Below are 14,056 nucleotides of genomic sequence, written 5' to 3' on the forward strand. Positions count from 1 at the left end.
TATGGCAATATGTACTTACTGTCATATTCTGTACAACCCCTGGTCTCTGCAAGTACTTCAGAACCTGCAATGCCTCCAAGTACAATCTCAAATTTTATATTATCTATATCGTGGTCTTTATAGAAAATATGGCTTTTCCTGTGGACAATAGCCTGTGACATTCTGCTGTTCTCGTTGTATGGGTCAAGGAAGCGTTACTTATGCTTATAAAAAGCAGCGGGCTGAAAGGAAATGAAAATATAATCCATGTGGTATTCCCTTTTCTTGACAACTTCCCGGGATATACCTTTTTACTGAGCCTTTTTTTGAAGGGCGTCAGTGGCTTTGATAAAGTTGTTGCAGGCATTGTATATAGATGGATCAGATGAGAACAAGTTTGTCTATCTGCAAGTTTACAAATCACCTCACATGCTTCAAATAGTTGAACATGGTCTGGTGCGTGACAATCTCTTGCAGTTGTTAAAAACTCGGTCCTTTTTTGGAGGTCTTTTACAAATGCCAAGTAAGCATTTTCTGGGTTTCATAAAATACAGGAACCTTGCCACATCTTCCACCTAAAAAGAATTCAGTCGCGAAGGGCTCGGCACCCGTCTCTGCCACTCCCGGTTCAGGGATCTGAACCTGACTCCCTTTTGATTGGCCAAGTGCAATGGAGGCCATCGCCCGTCCCTTCTGAACGGCACTCACCCATCTCTTAGGACCGACTGACCCATGTTCAACTGCTGTTCACATAGAACCCCTTTCCACTTCGGCCTTCAAAGCCCCTCGCCCGAGGCTACAGCGGCGGCCCTCCTACTACAACGTATTTCAGCAATCTCTAAAAACTCCACTGATGGCTCTGCTTTTTTTTTAAAGCCTAAAAATAATATACATGAATGGTTGCAAATTATATAAACTGTGTTGACTTATTCATTACAAAACAAGATGGGCTGAGAGAGAATGCTAAATAGTAATGTCAGAAAATACGTATACAATTGGTGTACTCTTATTCTGGATGAATTTATGGCCATTCTGATATCCAAATTGTGCTTCTTTTTAGACCTGAAACATATATATTTATAAATTTGATAACAAATATAACGGAGACAGTGAATGTGTGAGACAGGTGTCGGAGGGATGTAAATAAGTTCTCTTTTCCAGCTGGATTCATGCCCATTCCACTTGGAACGTGTTTAGAAACCTTATTCAATATCAGAGGGTTACAGGTTTCCAAAATATCCCTTATCCGTGGGCAAGTTGGTCTTCCATCCAGTGCCTAGGATACATCTTTTTGCTCTTCGTCTGGATTCCTAGAATGGATGGAAGAAAGAGAAAGCAATATTTACTTGATAACATATACAAACGTGCACATTCAGTGATTGAACATTCATCAATTTAGGAAGACTTCTGAGTAACGCAATCCACTCTCATTTTGTTTTTTTCTCCAATGGTCATAAGTGGCCGTATTCATAAGAAAAGGCTAACCCTGCCTTTAGGCAAGGAGGGTTAGCATTGATGGTGACTGGTTGGGTCTCTTTTAATTTTACATATGCATCCTCCTTTTAACTCACGAGTTTTTGCAATGTCTTCTGTTGACACCTGTTTAATATAATAAAGAAACTGGTGGTTATTCCCTGCCCTTTGTATAAATCGTAGTTTATCTATTAAGAAAAATTGCATATGGAAAGCCATTTAATGCTCTATGAAATTACTCTGATCAGAAATGTAAGCATTGAAGCATTACTAAACCTTGACTAGAACGTAAGCCTGTACCAGTATTCATCTGGTGGCTATAGTTTCTGAGGAACTATTTAAAAAATGGAATTTGCATCCCACATCTATACTTCAGTTAAAGCCGAGCAATGTCATTCGTCACACTGAGTAGGTTCCCCGGTTGATGAGATGAAAAATGTCTTTGGGCATGTCCCCCTCCTGATTAAAGGATGGCCGTATTGTTTTATAAAAAACATCAATTTACTGAAATGATACAAAAGAAAGTAAAGTCAATGCAATGCGACAGGCTGTCAACATTTGCAAAGTTCATTTCGGACATATACCTCCATCTTCTAGAAGTATAGGAGCGACTCGCTGTGTAGACGTCTTATGGTTCTTTACTCTGATGACCATACGTGTTTTTCAGTCAGGCGGTTTCCTCTTGCACCATTCTTCGACCTGTTGGTAAATAAGACACAAGGATTGGTAAAATGCCAAACAGTTCAAGTTAACAGAATGTTAAAAGAACAGTAAAAGCATGGCAGTGGAATAATGCAACATGGGTTCTGTCATATTCTGCAAAACTCCTGGTCACTGGAGGTGCTTCACGACAATCAGTGCCTCCAAGTAATAGAGGACAGACTTCTTTATCCAAAATAAATCCACTCAAATCTTGGCCTTTATTGGCTGCTCAAATGTTGGCCTTGCCACTACGAGAATCTTTTGACCTCTGCTGGGTCCTTTTTTTCCAGATGTCAGGTAGTCGTACCTGTAAATACGGGTAGTAAAGGTTACACACCAAACCTGCACAAACAAAAATCCAAAATAAATGCACAGGTACTATAGCATACTTTTTCCCCACAATGTTGGCAGAAATTCCTTTGCTCAGCCTTCCCTGCAGAGTCGAGGTCATGCTGAGGTAACAATGACACTTTCCAACAAGTTCTTCGCTTTTGATTGGATCCGCCAGACAATGTATTTGAGATCGCACAAATCTGTTGATGATCTGCAGGTATGAGAACATAGTGGCATGAGTGTTCCCCAATTTCTCCTGTGCAAGTAAAGTCCAATGTCTTCTGTGTGTCAGGAAGTGTAAGGATGCTTTGGAGGGATCCACAAAATATAAACCACATTTCCCACCTAAAATTAGACGTAATATAAGAAATCATGAGAAAATGGGAACAGCAAAATAACAAAGCTAAACAGACGCTTACATAGACAGGTGTGAATCTTCCCTCTTGTGACCATCTTTTCACTTGTAATTCTTGCTGAAGATATTTTTGGAACCGAGCAAGAATATCACATTCGAAAGTGTTTTTTGTACATCCCTGCAGCCATCATTCTTCTCCTAAGCAGAACGAGATGTGAACGTGTCCCAACGTCCATGCAAATGCACCAAGTCCATATCCAAAAGTGTATTTGTATTGGAACTACTCATCAATCCAGGGTAGATCTGCCCCCTCTCCCGAAAATGATTTCCTTGTGACTCCATAGTCAAATAAGATCTGTACCCACATCAATGTCTGTCTGCTATAAACAATGTGAGGCATGGTGTCATTTTCAAAATACTTCATCATGGGCATAAGGTTCGGCCTTTTACGGGAATGGTTAATTTTCCTCCCGTAAGCAGTTGCTAGTTCACTGGGGCAGGGAACGTTCTGGGAATCAATGCAGCATTTTATTTCCTCTGTCCATGAAAAAATAGATACCCCATTTCATCCTGCTCCTACGGCCTCATTAACTGTTCCCCTTCCTTTGCGGAAATAACCGGGCCATGGTAGTCACAAACAGTCACCCTTTTAGTAAAGCCCTAAGGGTCACCACTTTTTGCCCTTTGTCAGCGTCATCTATAATGGTTAGTCCTGGCTGCTGTGATTTGATCAAACTCTGAATTCTTCTATCGTTCGCTTTGTCTGCCTCCTCCACCTGTCGTAGCAGTATTTATTGTGCGTTTCCGAAAACTTCAGGCACTTTGTGTTGGGCCTTTGGAGTCGAGGTCCACTTTAAATGCGTTTTCTACTTTTTTGTACGACATCTTCCCTGACTACTTCTCTTCGAGTGTGCCAGGCACTTCTCCATTTCTGGGAAACAATCAGAACTCTTAGGCTATAGAAGAATAACTTATAAGGACATCAACAACTGCTAAGGCAACCCCCACTGACAATGCTCAATCAGCTAAACTAACCGTGAGTTTGACGGCTGCTCCCATGTCCTCTGAAGCTCGCTCACACTCATTGCGGCACGCATATACTAGATGTTGCTTTTCATTTGGAAGACCAAGAATTGATAACATATCGGAGGTCGGATTAACCCAAAGTGCTTTCACAGATGACTTTTTCAAAAATGTGATGCGCCTCCTTCCCAATGGCCAAACAAACATTAAACCTACAGCAGAAACAATGTTAGCGTGCTTCATTTGTTTACCAATACTTTGAAGGACAATTAATACAAATCAGATGATGGAGGCTTTGAGGAAAATATTCCCAGTTGAAAAATAACTTACCTTTCTTGGAATCTGTGGACATCGGTTGTCGGGTTCTGAATTTTTGATCCTTTGCTGGAGACAAAGTATCCCTTGTCTCCGCTGCTGCTCCTCTTTTATAAAAGCTGGTTTAGATAAATCTGAAAAGTCTCGAACCACACCTCCTCTACCTCGTTAAGTACTGGTGGAGCGGCTCTGGTATCGTATCCTCTCAAGCCACTGTCTAGTGTGATATCATGTTCATTTTTTTCTTAATAGTACTCAGTCATGTGCTGGATAACGCTTGGTCTCTGTAGGTGCTGTAAAATTAAGGGTTCTTCCAAGTAGAAAAGCATGGACGTCATATCCCTCTTGTAATTAATTCCTGGAATTGGCCCGATCAATTATCTTGGCCAAAAGACTGTGCCAGGGTTAGCACTTCCTGGCACTCTTGGATTTGTGCACGTTCTGTAAAATGAGGAATACAAAAGGCAAATTTAGTACACAGATCTATAAAGAACCTGCTTGGACGTATCCTGTACAATATCACCTTTGCTGTTAATGACTCCCATTCCAACACACTTTTCTTTAGTGTAACATCTGCAAATGAATTTCTTGACCTTTTATGTTTTTTAAAAATTTCTGAATTGACCCACGCTAAGATGGAGCCTCTTCCAACAGCTGATCCTCTGAGGTGACATGAACAATATATTCTTTCACCCCACTCATGTAATTTCTTGACGTCGCTCTGCTGGCTGCTAAAGCTCCTATTTCCCAAAAGAGTCATGCTCCTCTCAATGTTATGTATGCAGCTAGTGGAAGGTTCGTTTGGGTTCACGAAATGCAACCATCTTGATACATTATTGACCCGAAGGAGGTTGTTTAGAGTTAACTGGTTTGCCTGTGAAATAGTCTGTTTAAAGTTAGAAATTAAATCAGTACCAACATTGCAGTACCTAATATTTGATTCCTGATTTGACATACGTTTTTCCAGGTAGCTTCTTAATCCTTGCAGTAGTCATTAATCGGCCGAGTGTATTCTGTGAAGTCCAGCCTCCTCCATAATTTTTTTCTTTTACATCTTGCTGGCAGATGTGCTAGGAACACTGGAAACCTTGTTAATAGGATATACAGCATGACCCTGATAAACTGTACGAAAGATGAACTGTCAGTGTCTACTTAGGCTTTTTACCTCCGCATAAGAAGCGGATGCTCCATATCCATTTCTTCTACACAAGTATCCTCTTCATTCTGGTCACTGGAGGTTCTTCAGGACAATCAGTGCCTCCAAGTAAGAGGACAGTAGACTTCTCTTTATCCAAAAGTAATCCACTCATTTTGGCCTTTATCAGCTTCACAAAAGTTGACCTTGCCACTATGAGAATCTTGACACTGCTGGGTCTTTTTTTTTTTTTTTCCAGATGTCAGTTGTTGTACCTGTAAATAGGGGTAGTAAAGATTACACACCAAACCTACACACAAACAGAAATCCAAAATAAATGCACAGGTACTAAAGCATACTTTTTTTCCCCACAATGTTGGCGGAAATTCCTTTTGCTCAGCCTTCCCTGCAGAGTCGAGGTCATGCTGAGGTAACAATGACACTTTCCAACAGGTTCTTTGTTTTGATTGGATCCACCAGACAATGATCGTTTGAGATTGCACAAACCTCTTGATGTGCTTCAGGTATGATAACTTAGTGGCATGAGTGTTCGCCAAATTCTATACTCCAGTGCAGTAAAAAAAGTCCAATGTCTTCTGCGTGTCTGTCAGGAAGTGTAAGGATGCTTTGGAGGAATCCACAAAATATAAAAACCACATTTCCCACCTAAAATTAGGCATAATGAATCATGAGGAAATGAGAACAACAAAGTAACTAAACAAATGCTTACATAGACTGGTGTGAATCTTAGCTCTTGTGACCATATTTTCACTTGTAATTTATGCTGAAGTTATTTTCGGAACTGAGCAAGAATATCACATTCAAGTGTTTTTGTACATCCCTGCAGCCATCATTCTTCTCCTAAGCAGAACGAGATGTGAATAGGTCTTGCTCCTAGTCCAAAGGAAAAAACATTTAGAAATGGTTTAATCTGTAGCATAGACACATGGACACAGCATAACTATGTCTCAGTCTCTTGATCTTCATAGTCATCATGAAATTGTCATCAGTCTGCGTTGTTCTCCTTCTCTCACCAGGTCTATATTAATCATAAAGTTCAGATATAAAATATGAACACCTACTACTATGTAGACATGAGTAGAGGTAGATTTATGTATACAAATTATACTTACAGGTCCAGCTCTTTTAAGAGATCCCTGTGTCTCCATATTTTTCATTCACAGGGCCTACAATATCCATCTCTTCCGACTCACCGGGGCTAACATAATAAAGAATAACAAGTTCTGAAAACAATTAACCAAAATAAAAACATGCACACATTATAAAGTAGAGGTGAATATTAGTATACTTATGTTATATGTACATCTTACAGGTCCAGCTGTTCAAGAGGTTTTTGTTTCTGCACTTGTTCAGCATTCACTAGGCTCAGGTTCATCCGTTTAGGTGACATGACAGGGCTGTGTTATAATAAATACACAAGTTCAGAAACAATGAATAACAGGCAAGTTACAATGTAGACAGGTGAATATTATAAGGACACATGCCAAGTATACTTACAGGCACCCGTTAAAGATCTGGACCTGTGTCTCCACTATTTCATCTGCTGCCTGGCTGAGGATCACCTTGGTTTTTTCCACATTCGGTGTACAGATGCTCTCCTCCATGGCATAGCTGTAATGCAACAAAAGATAGATAAGAAGAAATAATCAAAATATTATCGGTGACCTGACAGGGCTATATTAATAAAAATGATCAAAAGTTGAGAAACAATAACAATGGACAAGTTACAATGTAGACAGGTGGATATTATAAAGATACTTGCCAAGTATACTTACAGGTCCAGATCTTTACAAGGTACCTGTGTCCTCACTATATCTGATTCCCAACTGAGGTTCACATTGCTTTTTTTGTCCATATTCAATGGACAGATCTTTTTTCTAAGGCTTTGCTGTAATGCAACAAAGATTGATTGGTAAAGAACAAATTGAACATACATGTCTAGACACTGCCATAGCAGGAGCAATACATACCTTGCTGACTTCTCTGGCTTCCCTCTAACATAGCAGCCATTTTTCTCCAGGAACTGGATAAATTGCTATAAGGATTCTGAAATCCTTATAGTCCAGGTCTTTACAGTCAACGACACTAAGCCCTTTCAGGATTGATCACATCTTCCCTTTTGCTTCCAGCATCAGTTGTTCAATTTCTTGTGCATCTGCATCTCTCTTACAGGCTCTCCTCAGATGAACAGGCAAAGTGTCCTGAATCTTCAGGCAAAACTTGCAGGCGAGATAGTAGCGGTTTGGTGTCTTAGAATCCATTTTCAAATGAAATCAAATGAAGCCAAAATCTAAGGAACGGTTTCTGTGATTTACAAGGAAGGCAAGCTACAGGAGCTAGTAACTTCAGTGAGTCACAAAAGGAACACAATTAGCAATTGAAGGAGACAGAACAATTGAACGGTTAATAGCTAAAATGTATTGGGTAAAACTCCAGTTCAATACTAATGAAAACGGTAATGTTTAAGATTAAAAGATTGGTTCTACGCTGCATACATCAATAGCTCCAAAATTACATATATATGCAAGTGCACCAAGTCCATATCCATAAGTGTATTCGTAGGGGAACTACTCATCAATCCAGGGTAGATCTGCCCCCTCTCCAGAAAATGATTTCTGTGTGACGCCATAGTCAAATAAGATATCTGTACCCACATCAATATCTGTCTGCTATTAACCATGTGAGGCATGGTGGCATTTTCAAAATACTTCATCATGGGCTTACGGTTTGGCCTTTTACGGGAATGGTTCATTTTCCTCCCGTAAGTGGTTGCTAGTTCACTGTGGCAGGGGCAGGGAACGTTCTGGGCATCAAAGCGTCTTTTATTTCCTCTGTCCATGGAGGGAGACCCCATTTTGTCCTGCTCCACCTACCTCAGCTGTTCCCCTTCCTTTGCGGAAATAACGGCCATGGTAGTCAAATATAGTCACCCTTTTGAAAAGGCTTGAGGGTCACCACTTTTTTCCCTTTGTCGGCTTCATCAAGTATGGCAAGTCCTAGCCACTGATCAAACTCTGAATTCTTCTATTGTTGCCCTCTCTTCTTGGCTATTCCCTAGCTTGCCAGTGCAGTAGGATCTCCTCCGCACTTTGAACATGCTTTGACCACCCTTGTTGCTTCAGGTAGTTAAGCACTGTTTGCAGTGGGCTTTTCGTTCTTGTAATGTGCTGAAATTTTTTAAAAAAAAAATTGAACCGCTGCAGAAAAAAAATAATTAGAAAATGACACAAGAAGCCTGCGCGATTATTACCAATGACCGCATCCAAGCACCATTTTGTCTGCTGCCTCCTCCACCTGTCGTAGCAGTATTTTCCGTGCGTTTCCGAAAACTTCCGGCACTTTCAGTGTTGGGCCCTTGAGTGTTAAACGTGTTCTCTACTTTTTTGTACAACATCTCCTTCCCTGACGACTTCTCAGAGTGTGCCAGGCACTTCTCCATGTCTGGAAAACATCAGAACTCTTAGGCTATAGAAGAATAACAACTTAAAAGGACCAACAGCTGCTAAGGCAACCCCCACTGACAATGCTCCATCAGCTAAACTAACCTTGAGTTTGCCAGCTGCTCCCATGTCCTCTGAAGCTCGCTCACTCATTGCGGCACGCATATACTGAGATGTTGCCTTTGGGTTGAAATCTGACCTCTGATATATTTTTATCAATTCTTGGTCTTCCAAAGTGCTTTCACAGATGACTTTTTCAAAAATGTGAAGCTCCTCATTCCCAGTGGCCAAACAAGCATTAAACCTACAGCAGAAACAATATTAGCGTGCTTCGTTTACCAATACTTTGACCATTAATACAAATCAGATGATGGGGGCTTTGAGGAAAATATTCCCAGTAGACAAATAACTTTACCTTTCTTGGAATCTGTGGACATCAGTTGTCCGGTTCTGAATTTTTGATCTTTTGCTGGAGACAAAGTATCCCTTGTCTCCGCTGCTGCTCCTCTTTTAGAAAAGGTGGTTAGACACTTATTTCAGATTTATCTCACCAGATCATCTCTACCTCCTTGAGGACCACGATGTGGTGTGTTGCAGCCTTTACTTTTATGACAGCTGCTCTTACGTGGTCTGTGGAGCGGCTTAAATGTGCTTAAACCAATCAGTCTAACTTTGACTAGTGTGATATCATTTATTTTTTCAGTACTGTCATGTGCTGGATAACACTTGGTCTCTATAGGTGCTTCCAAGTAGAAAAGCATGGACATCATATCCCTCTCTTGTAATTCATTCCTGGAATTGGTCCGATCAATTATCTCGGACAAAAGACCGTTTGCCAGGGTTAGCACTTCTGGCACTCTCTTGGATTTGTACACAAAGGCAAATTTAGTACACAGATCTATAAACAACCTGCTTGGACGTATCCTGTACAATATCGCCTGCCGTTAATGACTCGCCTTCCAACACTTCTTTACTGGCACCTCTGCAAATGGATTTCTGGACCTCTGTTATGCTTTTTAAAAATTTTGGAATCCTCTTCCAACAGCCGATCCTCTGAGGTGACATAAGCAATACATTTTTTTTCACCCCCACTCATGTAAATTCTTGACGTCGCTCTGCTGGCTGCTGAAGCTCCTTTTTCCCAAGAGAGTCATGCTCCTCAATGCTCCTCCTCAATGTTATGTATGCAGCTAGTGGAAGGTTCATTTGGGTTCACGAAATGTAACCATCTTGATACATTATCGACCTGTAGGTAGAAGGTTAGAATTAACTGGTTTGCTTGTGAAGTAGTCTGTTAAAGTTAGCAATGAAATCAGTACCAACATTGCAGTACCTCCATGTTTGATTCCTGATTTGGCATACGTTTGTTCCAGGTAGCGTCTGAATCCCTGCAGCAGCCGTGAATCAACAGTTTTCTGAAGTCCAGCCTCCTCCATAATCACTTTTGTTGACATCTTGCTGGCAGATGGGCTAGGAGACAAAGGAAACCTCGTGAATAGGATATACAGTATGACCCGATGAACTGTACGAAATACATGGTCTGGGACCACCTTAGCTCGCAATAGTTAAAGATGTACAAGAATGCTAATGTAGTAGCCATCGTTCTATAGTTCCAAGGATAACTAGGTCAGTAAATAGAATTCTTCAAAATCTAACCCACTGGGCTTCCCAGAAGCATCTAGAAGAACAAACATCTCCTCAAACCGTTCCATTCTGTTGGCTCCATACATGCCAGCTCAGACCTGTCTTCCCCAGCATCTCCACCTAAAATAGCAAATCTGTTGGTTTGTACAAGCTGTGGAACAGCCCCCCTACCCTTTTGGCCCCTACTGCCCCTCTTAACTGTCACAAACCTGTCTCCCTCATTAACCCCCCCGGCCCCTGCCAGTGGTTGCTCAGTGAGCCTCCTGTTCTCCCCCATGTTTGCAGCCCCCTCAGTGTTGCCAGTTCCCTCCTTAGATTCTGCACCTCAGATTCCAAGAGGAAAACCCACCTGTATCTCAAGTAAATGCTGCAGGAACTGCTTCCCCAGGATCCCATACATACAACAAGATACACACTGAGTAACACTGGCAATCATACTGGAACCCATATTGCCACTGGGTACTTAGTCTCCTGAGTGCAATCCCTCTTATAGTGCCTTTTTAGATTTAAATGCCTTTTTGATTAACGCCTGCCAAACACTTATTTCACATGCAACACCCACTTAGCAGCTCCCACACTCGCTGTGCAGTCAGTAACTTATTGAGGCTCAAAACCAAGATGCATAACCATAATTTTTCTCATAAACATACTAACAATTCCCCAAGACAAGACAAGAGGAGTAGGAGTCTGGCAGCAATATTTGTGATGTATTGGAGTGGGATCAGTTTAGACAGGGAAAACCCACAGAGCAGTAAGTTGCAGTAGTCTAAACGAGATGACAAGGGTATGGATGACAACTTTTCGACCCTTCCACACTCATAAGACTGCCCAGAGATGTTTTTGAGGTGAAACCAACCAGGATTTAGTGAGTGTTGGAGATTTCATGCAGGGAAACAGTTGGAAGGTGGGAAAAGGACCAGTTCAGTTTTGTTAATGTCGATTTTTAGGAAATGAGAGGAAATGAATGCTGAAATTGCTGTGAGACAGTCAGTAACATGAAGAAAGAGTGAGGGCAGGTCAGAAGTGGTAGATTCGAGTATCGATGATACTGAAAGCCAAATGAGGTGATTAGCTGATCAACACTAATGGTATAGATTGAAAATAGAAGGGGTCCAAGAAGAGAGCCATGGGAGACACTGAAGGGTCAATTAGAAAGATAGGAGGAGATCCAAGATAAGTCATTTGTTTTTAGTTTCTTGAGAGTGTTGGGGTGAAAGCCAAACTGAAGTGAGTCAAGTAGTGAGTTAGATGGTAAATGTGAGTTCATTATCTATGTTCTAGTAGTTTTGAGGAGAAAGGGAGTAGAAAGTGGACTATAGAGGAGTGTAAGATCCAAAGATCATTTTTAAGTATAGGCTTGATTGTGTGTTTGAATGAGTGGGAATATGCCAGTAGAGAGAGATTAAAGAGAGGTGAGTCAGTCTCCTCCTAAGTGTAGGAAAGGATTTAAGAGAAGTAGCAGCTGAGGGAATGTATGCTTGTGTACTGTCCTTTGGGCTCAGATTAACTAGCCAAGTCCTCGGGAGGGATAGAGGCGGCAGCAGGTCGGGTGGGAGGATGTAACGGAGTTGAAGGTGTTGAAAAGTGGTTTGGGATTGTGAGACTGTAGATGTGACGTTGTATAGACTTCTCTCATCAGTCACAGCACCAAAATGTTGTGTAGTGTAGATATATATGTTGGTATATTAAAAATATACTGGAGATTCCAATATTTACCACAGCCAGGTAAATGGGGACAACACAGTTCTTTTCCAGAGATGAAGCAACTTTATTCAGATTGTCCAGTCCAGAGACTGCAAATAATTCATTCAAATGTGCCCAGTGTTTGTATATTTAGTGTGCCAGGGGTGCCTGTTGGTGCAATGTGGTGTGTGGGGAGGGAAGTTGTAACTTAAATATATTTTGGTATTTAAATAATTGGTACAGCTTTTTACCTTGACAAAACACTAAAACGTCAATGGAGCACGTACTTTGAACAACTGTCTAATTTTATCAGGGGGAAATAATATATCTGCAAAACTATTGGGTAACCCTCGGTAATTTAGGCATCAACTCATCATAACGTGACTGCTAACCAGTGTTATCGGGCTTATATGGCAGTAGTGTATTTGTACTAAAGTTGTTTTACAAAACACTTTCCTGAATTAGATGGACCAACTAATGTCTGTCTGTATACCTTTATGTATTAAGCGCTACTTATGCACAACGCCATCTCAGTAGGCCCGCAAACTGGATTGCAGTGGATCCAACACTGTGGTAATACAGGAGAAGACTATATAGGTTCTACAACTTGGAAGCAAGCGGTAGAACCAAGACGGGACAGTAATTGGAGTCGGAGTATGCTTGGGCTGAAGGGGTGCAAATGAGTCAATGGTGGAGGCTAGTATGTGGTTGTACTCTCTAACCAGGGTATCAGTCAGAAATCTCAGAGCAGAGACTGGGCCTGAAAGGGTGAGCTAAGGCTTAGGAGGTTTGTCACGTGTATTCCAAATCGGTATAGTGGGGTAAGGAGCAGGTTGGGAAAGGAGCGTTTGAGACAGAGGGATTATTAATGTGTCCCCAAGGATGATTGTAGGGCTGTCAGTACAGAGGAGAGCCAGGTTTCAAAGTCAGAAGGAGGCTAAGGCCTGTAAATGACAGCCCTCCGTACAGAGAGGATGGGAGATTTGAAGGCCATGCACCTCAAATGAGTTGGAAAAAAAATCCTGGAGGAATAGGTGAGAAGTGATAACTGGAGAATACAAACTCCCCCCATTGGGTCTAGTGGTCTGGGGGGTGTGGGAGAAAGTTAGGGAGCAGATGTTCACACAAGGTCACAAGAAAACAGAAGGCAGAAAGAAGGAAGATTGGGGAAACAGCAGAGGAACAAAAGGCTTTAAGCATCAGGGCAGAATGAGAATAAATATAAATGTATGTAGCAGGGCCCGGGGTTTGGAGAGACATCCCCTGCAGCCAGTAGCAGAAAGAGCGAGGAGTGACGAGAATTTAAAATGACTGCGCCTCTGCGTATGGGCGGTAACTGGGGGACAAAGAGCCGGAGTATGTAGATGGGAGCAGGGAGGAGGAGATGTGAATGTGGGTTAAAGAGACTACATTTCTACTGACTGTATGCACAGTGCTCCCCCGTAAGGTAATGAGCTTTGCCATTAGTATGTAGGTTGTAGTCTTATAGCTTCAGAAATGGCTGCAGCAAGTGAAGCAGGTTCCTCAGAAGCGCATCAGTGAATCTTTAGGCATTACGGAGCCCATTGATATCAATCGAAGATGAACATCTGGGCAGTGTGTATTGGCTCTCCTTGTTACACTCCTTCAGATCCCTTGTAAATAAATCTCTGGAATGCGTCACCCTTGCAGATGCTCATCTCCCTCCCCCCCCCCCCCCCCCCCCCCAGCAAATGCTCTCCCTAAATATCTCAATAAATACAGAGGGGAAAAACTTGGCAGCGCTAATATACATGAAAAAGGGTGTTGCAACCTCGTGTCCATGAGTGAAACCAAATGCTTCACTATTGTGTCCTCTTCTCAAGCGTCTTTTATCCTACACAAACTTTAGCATTTTTCTGCAAGGGCCGGGTCTCTGCCAGAGCTTTATTTCTACCCGTCTTGACGTACCACAACCTTTTTTTTGATTATTCA

At 41.7% G+C, this 14,056-nt stretch overlaps 2 pseudogenes; both read right to left on the reverse strand.

Moving 5' to 3' along the window:
* Nucleotides 1-1,828: 1,828 nt before the first annotated feature.
* On the reverse strand, nt 1,829-7,706 carry LOC116411036 (annotated as a pseudogene).
* A 3,731-nt stretch (nt 7,707-11,437) lies between these two features.
* The window catches only part of LOC116411037, a 32,727-nt pseudogene continuing 30,108 nt past the window's right edge, over nt 11,438-14,056 (reverse strand).

Source organism: Xenopus tropicalis, chromosome 5 (genome assembly GCF_000004195.4).
Source record: "Xenopus tropicalis strain Nigerian chromosome 5, UCB_Xtro_10.0, whole genome shotgun sequence".
Classification (NCBI taxonomy): domain Eukaryota; kingdom Metazoa; phylum Chordata; class Amphibia; order Anura; family Pipidae; genus Xenopus; species Xenopus tropicalis.